The sequence below is a fragment of the Acinonyx jubatus genome, chromosome B2 (assembly GCF_027475565.1).
Source record: "Acinonyx jubatus isolate Ajub_Pintada_27869175 chromosome B2, VMU_Ajub_asm_v1.0, whole genome shotgun sequence".
In the NCBI taxonomy this organism is placed as follows: domain Eukaryota; kingdom Metazoa; phylum Chordata; class Mammalia; order Carnivora; family Felidae; genus Acinonyx; species Acinonyx jubatus.
Genome location: NC_069385.1, coordinates 122,884,164 through 122,893,135, shown reverse-complemented (window position 1 = coordinate 122,893,135; position 8,972 = coordinate 122,884,164).

Sequence of the window (8,972 nt, the reverse complement as noted above, 5' to 3'; positions counted from 1 at the left end):
CTAGGTATTTACCCAAAAGATAAGAAAATACAGATTCAAAGGGGTACATGCACCCCATTGTTTATAGTAGCACTATCAACAATAGCCAAATGATGGAAAGGACCCAAATGCCTGTCGACCAATGAATGGATAAAGAAGATGTGATTATATATATATATATATATATACACACATAAATATATATATGTGTATATATATATATATATATACACACATAAATATATATATGTGTGTGTATATATATATATATATATATATGGGTGTGTGTGTGTATATATGTATATATATACATATATATATGTATATATACATATATATATGTATATATACATATATACACACACACACCCATATATATATATATATATATATATATATATACATATGTATACACATATACATATGTAATGGAATATTACTCAGCCATCAAAAGAACGAAATCTTGCCATTTGAATGACATGAATGGAGCTAGAATGTATTATGCTAAGTGAAATAAGTCAATAAGAGAAAGACAAATATGGGATTTCACTCATATATGGAATTTAAGAAACAATATAGATGAACATATGGGAAGTGGCGGGACAAAGAGAAGAAAGGGAAACAAACCTCAAGAGACTCTTAATGATAGAGAACAAACTGAGAATGGAGGGAGGTAGGTGGGAGATGAGTTAGATAAATGATGGATATTAAGAAGGGAACTTGTGATGAGCACTGGGTGTCATATGTAAGTGATGAGTCACTGGGTTCTATTTTGGAAACCAGTATTACACTGTATATCAACTAATAAAAATTTAAATTAAAAAAAAAGAAGATTGTACAGCAGCAAGAGTAGAGACAGGTGACCAAAGGGCAAACACATGACAATGGCTTAGTGGACAGGGAGGAAAGTGAATGGATTTGAGACACAGAATAGGGAAGATTGAATATGAGGGTGAGGAGGGAACGAGACTCATTGTTTTTGATTTGGGCAACTGTGTGGTACCACTTGCTGAAATGGTGGCAACTGGGGAAGGAACATATTCAGGAAAAAAGCAACTGCTTCTTTTTTTTAATCAGTAATGTCTATGTAATGAGGCCTCCCTAAAACCCCAAAAGGACAAAGTTTGGAGAGCTGCCAGGTTAGTGAACATGTGGAGATTCAAGGAGAGAGGTGCTACCTGGAGAGGGCATGGAAGTTCTGCTCCCTTTCTCTATACCTTGTCCTATACATCTCCTCCATCAGGATGTTCCTGAGTTATACACTTTGTAATAAATGGGTAACCAAGTAAGTAAAATGTTTCTCTTAGTTCTGTGAACTTCTCTAGCAAATTAATCAAATCCAAGGAAGGGGTCATGGGAACCTCCAACCTACAGTCAGTTGATCAGAAGCCCAAGTGACAACTTGGACTCACCATGGGCATCCAAAGTGGGAAGAGAGGGCAGTCTGTGGGACTGAGCCCTTAACCTATGGGATCTGACACTATTTCCAGGAAGATATTTTCAGAAATTAGTTGAATTGTAGTGCGTCCAGCTAGTGTTGGAGAATTGCTTGGTTTGGGGGAGAAAAATTGATGTCAGGATCATAAGATATCTAATAAATATCCAAGGGGATATGACAAAATGTCAGTTGGATATTTGGATCTGGAATTCAAGGAAAAATTTGGAGTTAGTAATTTTGGAAATCACCAGCATATAGATGGTGTTTATGGATGTAAGACCAGACAAGAGCATATTAGAAGTAGGAATAACTGCCATTTCTTGAATACTGACAGGTACTGGGCACATTTAATCAAACTCACTTGTAGCAACAACCCTAAGAAGGACGTAGTATTACCATATTACCATTGAGATGGAAAATGTTAGTCATAACCAAACTCCATGCTTCCCTTCATTCATAGCAATAAATTTTATCTGGGATTTAGACATCAGCTGGATGCTACTTCTCCCAGCCCTCTTTCCAGTACATGGGTCAAGTTAATTAAGTTCATCCCATAGAGTGTTAACAGAAATAACATGGGTAACTTTTAGACTGGGGCGCATGAGACAACGGTGTCTATCAGCCATGCTCTCTATACTGACAAAAATGATGATGACCACAGCTGCCTTGGATGCCATGCGCTAAAGATGGTGGAGATATTCTCAGCCTGGGTTCCTGGATAACTGCATAGGTCAGAGCCACCTGCCAAACTGGAACACTCACTTTGGACTATTATATGAGAGAGCAGTCAACTCCTTTGTTCTCTAAGCTCCTGAATTTTGTTGCTCTCTCTGTTATAACAGTTTATTTTATTATCTGTTTATTTTATTTTCTACTAGAACAGTTTATTTTATTATCTACTATGATCATTTTATGAATGTTTGGAGAAGTTAAGATACCCAAGGTCACAGAGCTAGGACCCAAATACTGTTCAGTCTAATTCTAATACCTGACCCATTCATTGCCTCAGGCCAATAAAGATTGAGAAGTAAACTAGAGCTTGGGAATATATGTGTCCCCATTTCATAGCCAGCCTGGTAGTTCAGTGAGTATGATCAGCGGTAAATCCTACCGTTTGGTAGAGAAAATTGAAAACTAATTTGTTTGTATAATTCATGTTCCAGAGAAACTTTGCAGAAAAGTTGGAGGTCTTTGTAATAACTAAGAAGGCAATGTGTTGCTTGGTGCCTACATTACAGTGGAGGGGAGACCCTGTAAGGTCATGGCCAGTGAGGTTTTTCATCTTCCATATGAGCCATACTCAGTTCTTCAGAATTTCTGGGGAACTTGATTCCAAAAATCTCTCTTCAAGATGTCTGAAGTCTTATGAAATCCCATGAGAAAGAAAATCTTTGGGTTTGGCTTCCATGGCAACCAAATGGAGAGGCAAAGAACTGTTTTAAATTTAAGAAGGATTCTTTGCCTTGTCTGGAAAAGAGCAGTCTTGACCTTTGTGATCCAGTCTAATGCCATCTTGGACAAATCTACCATTATGTCTGCATTGTGATCTGAAACCTTCTTGAGCACAATTCCTCTCCCCCACCCACATTTTTTCCCTTTTGTTTAATCACACCCTTAACACCCTTGGGGCATAAGTTTCTTGATTTGCTTTGGAGATATGACTATGATTCCCAAACATTTCCTCCTGCGTAGTCTCTAGGGCTATAAAAAAAAAAAAAAAGCAGGTTGATGGAAGGTGGGGTTGCAGAAATCTACTCATCTTGAGGTGGACCAAGACATGCTTCAGTCTGTAAGTTCCCTCAACAAACTGTTTCTTGTCAAGTTGGACTTTTCATCCTTTTGCATTGTTCTTACATTTTCTTCTGCTTTTGGAGACTGTTTTGCATATACTTCCCTTTCATGGAACACCTTCATACCACAACTGGAGAAATAATTCCTGTTGTCACCATTATGCCATCAATCTAGAACTGGGCCTGGGATAGATTAATACACAAAGATGAACTTGGCCAAAGGAAGCATGGCCATCAGTGCAAAAGCATACTGCCTACCCAGGGAAGCACTGATTTCTAGCTTAGGTGTGCATTGTTGATCACCACTGCTCCCTGTGGAACCAAGGCCAGCAGAAGACACTAGTTCTGTGGTAGTTGTAGGAACTTTAACTTGAAGGATGAGAAGCTGTCTGAGCTACAGGATTGATTCCCAGTTCTGGATCACTGCATAATTTATTGTCCAAACTAAGATGATTTTCAAAATGAAAGGGACAATATTAATGATTATCCTAGGACAATGGGATACAATCAAACTGCCTCAGGGAAACTAGGATGGATTGTCAACCTTCTATACACTGTTGTTCCCAGAAGGGTCTTGAGAATCTCTGCCGTGATACATGGGCTTAAGTGTATGAGCTTTTGTAAGAATCTTTTCCTTACATACTGGTCCTGTGTTTTTTTTTTTTTTTTTAAACTCAAAACATTAATTTATTCACATCTTTTGATAAAGGGCCAAAATCTTTTCTTTGAGTGTCATCATTAGAAGTTGGAGTTCCACGACATCTTTCTTTAATAAATAACACTCAGTACATTTATTGATTGATTTCCAGTTTCAGCTTCTTTAAAGTGAAGAAGGAACTTAATTCAGTAGTGAAGAAATTCCAATATAGACTCCTTCTCTATTTTAATGATTTTGTTGTTTATCTCACCTCAACCTAATTTTACAGCAAAAAATTTTAGTAATAGTTTGCCTTTACTGAATATTTTTTATTAATATAATTTATTGACAAATTTGTTTCCATACAACACCCAGTGCTCATCCCAACAAGTGCCCTCCTCAATGCCCATCACCCACTTTCCCCTCTCCCCGACTCTGCATCAACCCTGTTTGTTCTCTGTATCCAAGAGTCTCTTATGTTTTGCCTCCCTTCCTCTCTGTAACTTTCCCCCCATTTTCCTCTCCCCCATGGTCTTCTGTTAAGTTTCTTAAGGTCTACCTATGAGTGAAAACATATGGTATCTGTCTTTCTCTGACTGAATTATTTCACTTAGCATAATACCTTCTAGTTCCATCCATGTTGCTGCAAGTGGCCAGATTTGATTCTTTCTCACTGCAAGTAGTATTCCATCGTGTATCTAAACCACATCTTCTTTATCCATTCATCAGTTGATGGACATTTACGCTTTTTCCGTAATTTGACTATTGTTGAAAGTGCTGCTATAAACATTGGGGTACATGTGCCCATATGCATCATCACTCCTGTATCCCTTGGATAAATTCCTAGCAGTGCTATTGCTGGGTCATAGGGTAGATCTATTTTTAATTTTTTGAGGAACCTCCACACTGTTTTCCAGAGTGGCTGCAGCAGTTTGCATTCCCACCAAGAGTGCAAGAGGGTTCCCGTTTCTCCACATCCTCGCCAGCATCTATAGTCTCCTGATTTGTTCATTTTTGCCACTCTGACTGGCGCGAGGTGGTATCTCAGTATGGTTTTGATTTATATTTCCCTGATGAGGAGTGACATTGAGCATCGTTTCATGTGTCTGTTATGGTCCTGTGGTTTTTATGTGTTTGCCTTGAATCAGGTTGCAATTATGAGTTAATAAAAAGAATGCACAAAATCTTATATTTTTAAAAAATTTATTTATTTATTTTTAGAGAGAAAGAGGGAGTGAGCGAGCAAAGCAAACGGGGAAGGGACAGAGAGAGAGGGAGAGAAAAAATCCCAAGCAGTCTCTGAGCTATCAGTGTAGAACCTGATGTGGGGCTCATTCTCACAAACCCTGAGATCATGACCTGAGCAGAAATCAAGAATTGGACACTTAACAGACTGAGCTACCCAGGTACCCCTCAAATCTTCTTATTTTAATAAATGTTCCAAGAAAACAAATGCTTGCTTCAAGTTTACTCTTCCTTCCATGGTCTTGCAGGGCTATCCAGGGCAATGGCATGTAAGAGGAAGTATAAAATCTCAAAAGGTAGATGCACCCCAAAACTAATGGACTTTCTGACTCATTTATGGGCTAAAATCTGTGGATTTATAAGTCTATAGTGTGTTTCTTTTTATTTTCAGCAGAGAGTTTTGTATGTCTTAAAATCCACATTCAGGCATGTTCCCCAAAGCTAGATATGGGTGATCCTGGAGTGAGTTGCCCCTCTTCAGTTGACTGCATCACTCATTCCTGCTTCCTTCTGTTTATCCTGCCAATGGAGGGGTCAAGTTTGGAACAGGCAATTACTCTGGTCTTCTTATCACACCCTGCTTGGCCTGTCTTATCCCTAGAAAATGATTGAACTAAAATTCCATTGCTTTTGGTGTTTCTGATAAAGGTAGACCAACCTTTCAGAACCCTGTTACCTGTTGCTGCCTTTGATCATTGGGCAGGTTCAACCATGCTTTTGGGTCTCTGCTCTCCCATCTTCTGCATGTCTCCTGTGGGTGTGCACCCTGAATTCCTGTTAGAAGTGCTGGTGTCATGGAGCAGTGACCCTGACTAGAGAATGGATACTTTGCTTTCCCTCAAAAGAGTTCTTTTGCAACATTAACTTTCTTGTAATATAGACTCTGTTGTGTGCATGCTGGGGGCTTTCAGTTTGCAGTTAGAGCTCAGTAAATCCCATGGCGTTGAGTTAGCCCCTGGGGTATTGCCATCCACCTCATAAAACTCCTACTTAATTAAGTATGGTATATACAGTTAGAAGCCTTTGCTTCTGGACAAAGCACCAGACCTGAGCATGTAAATGTGTTCCTGCCACATCTGTGCCATGAAGCTGGTGGGCCCCTATCTGACTGCAGAAGGAGTGAATCTTCTTCCCTCAGCTGAAGGGCTGTCCCCTAGGATCATAGAAAACCAAACTGGTAGACCCTCTCCTGCTCCATCAGAACTCAGAACTCAGAAGCCTTCCAGAAGTTTGTTTTTGGCAAAATGTATTTCATAGATGTTGAAATAATTTAACTGATGTTGAAAAAATACAAAACCATCTTTGACTAGAGGAATTGCCATATCAGTGTTCAATTAGAAATACCTTTGTTTCTGGGCACTTGGTTGGCTCAGTCAGTTAAGTGTCCTACTTTGGCCTGGGTCATGATCTCACGGTTCGTGAGTTTGAGCCCCATGTTGGGCTCTGTGCTGACAGCTCAGAGCCTAGAGCCTGCTTCAGATTCTGTGTCTCTGTCTGTCTCTGCCCCTTCCCTGCTCAAGCTCTCTCTTTGTGTCTCAAAAATAAAGTAAACATAAAAAAGGAAATACCTTTGCTTCAGGAGAGCTTTGAGCAAAAGGGAATCAGACATTTAGATTCTACTTATCTGAATTAAAAAGAACAGCTTCCCACCTTCTAGTGATAGTACTAAATGATAACAATTAATGTCAGGGGATTCTTTTACCTAACCTTTTATTTAAATTTTAGTAGGTTAACATACAGTGCAATATTGGTTTCAGAAATAGAACCCAGTGATTCATCACTTACATGCAACACCCAGTGCTCATCACAAGTGCCCTCCTTAATATCCATCACCCATCCAGTCCATTCTCCACCCACCTCCCTCTATCAGCCCTGAGCTGTCAGCACAGAGCCTGATGCGGGGCTTGAACCCACAAACTGTGAGACCATGACCTGAGCTGAAGTCGGATGCTTAACTGATTGAGCCACCCAGGTGCCCCAGTTTGTTTTCTATTATTAAAAGTCTGGGTAGTGAGGAGGGCACCTTTTGGGATGAGCACTGGGTGTTGTATGGAAACCAATTTGACAATAAATTTCATATATATATATATATATATATATATATATATATAAAGTCTGAGGTTTGTTTCCCTCTCTCCTCTTTCCCCTCCTTCCCATATGTTCATCTGTTTTGTTTCTTAAATTCCACATGAGTGAAATCATAGGTATTAATCTTTCTCTGACTGACATATTTCACTTAGCATAATACTGTCTACCACCATCCATATCCTTGTAAATGGCAAGATTTCATTCCTTTTGATGGCTGAGTACTATTCCATTGTATGTATATGTACATATGCCACATCTTCTTTGTCCATTAATTAGTCAGTGGGTATATGGGCTTCCTCCATAGTTTGGTTATTGTTGATAATGCTGCTACAAACATTGGGGTTCATTTACTCCTTTGAATCTATATATTTGTATCCTTTTGGTGCTTAGTAGTGCAACTGCTGGATCATAAGGCAGTTCTATTTTTAGTTTTTTGAGGAATTTCCATTCTGTTCTCCAGAGGGGCTGCAGCAGTTTTCATTCCTATCAACAGTGCAAGAGGTTTCCCTTTCTCTGCATCTTCATCAACATCCGTTGTCTCTTGGGTTGTTAATTTTAGCCATTCTGATAGGTGTGAAGTGGTGCTTCTGATGAGTACTTTTGTGCATCAGTAATAAGGAGATACTATATAATTAACATTTGTAAAAATAAGTTCATGAGATAGGGCCATATGATGATTAAAGGTGTGCTGGGGCTGAGAGACGGGCTACAAAGGGCTACTGCTAACTGCAGTAAGATGCAAGGACCACTGTGACCACCTTGGATCATACAAAGAGTCATTTTTTTTCAGTGAACACAATACAGTCTTAATTCAGTTGAAATGAAGACTTTATATAATTTGATGCAAAAAGAGAGGGGTTTCTTCTGGATTACCTATTGGACCCCTTCCAGCTCTGAAGACCTCTCAGGACACTTTAGATAACATTTTTCTTACTGGAAGATATAGTGCATATAGTAGAAAGAACATGAGCTTTGCAGTCAGATATACTTGATATACCTTTGCAGACAGCTTCCAATCCTGGGTCTATCACTTGCTGGTCACTGACATTAAAATTACTTCCCCTCTAAGCTCATTTCCTTGTCTCAAAAATGGGATGGTATTCCTTATTTTATGGGGTAGCAGTGGGGCTTAAATGAACGTGCCATAAAGAGCCTTTCCTCAATTCACCCAGTACATGTGAACCCAATGTTCCCAATGATTATATTTAAGAACATGATGGACATGTTCATGTTCCCTTGTCTCCTGGGATGGAAACAGAAGTATCCACCTATCTTTTCTCATCTTAAAGACAGGGCACTGAGATAAGGATGACAGAGGGTGAAGAAGCATCTTTCTTAAGCAGCAACTCTGCCAGATTTTGGTGACATATATGATTACAGCCTTGGTATTTGGTCCAACTTGCCTTGGGGTCAGGTGGGAGCCATCTTAGGCTACAGATGGGGACTATGATAGATGACAGGATCAGAGAGTGGGCTGAACAGCTATGTCTCTGGAAGTTCAAGATACTCTTGAAGAATCCTGGCCTTATCACCATCTTGTCCCAATCACAGCTGGATGGTGGCCATAAACTACATCCAGTAAATGAGTGTCTTGCTGTGTAACAGGCACTATTTTAGGGTGTGAGGATACAGCCCTGGATAAAATAAACAAAAATCCCTGCCCTCTTGGTCCTCACATTCTGGTGGATAGTTACAGATAATTCATGGGAACTGAAATGTAAGAACTCTACCAGCAAATACTTCTTGTCTTGAACTGAATTACCTCCATAACTCCAGCAAGGGCTCTGCAAACTAC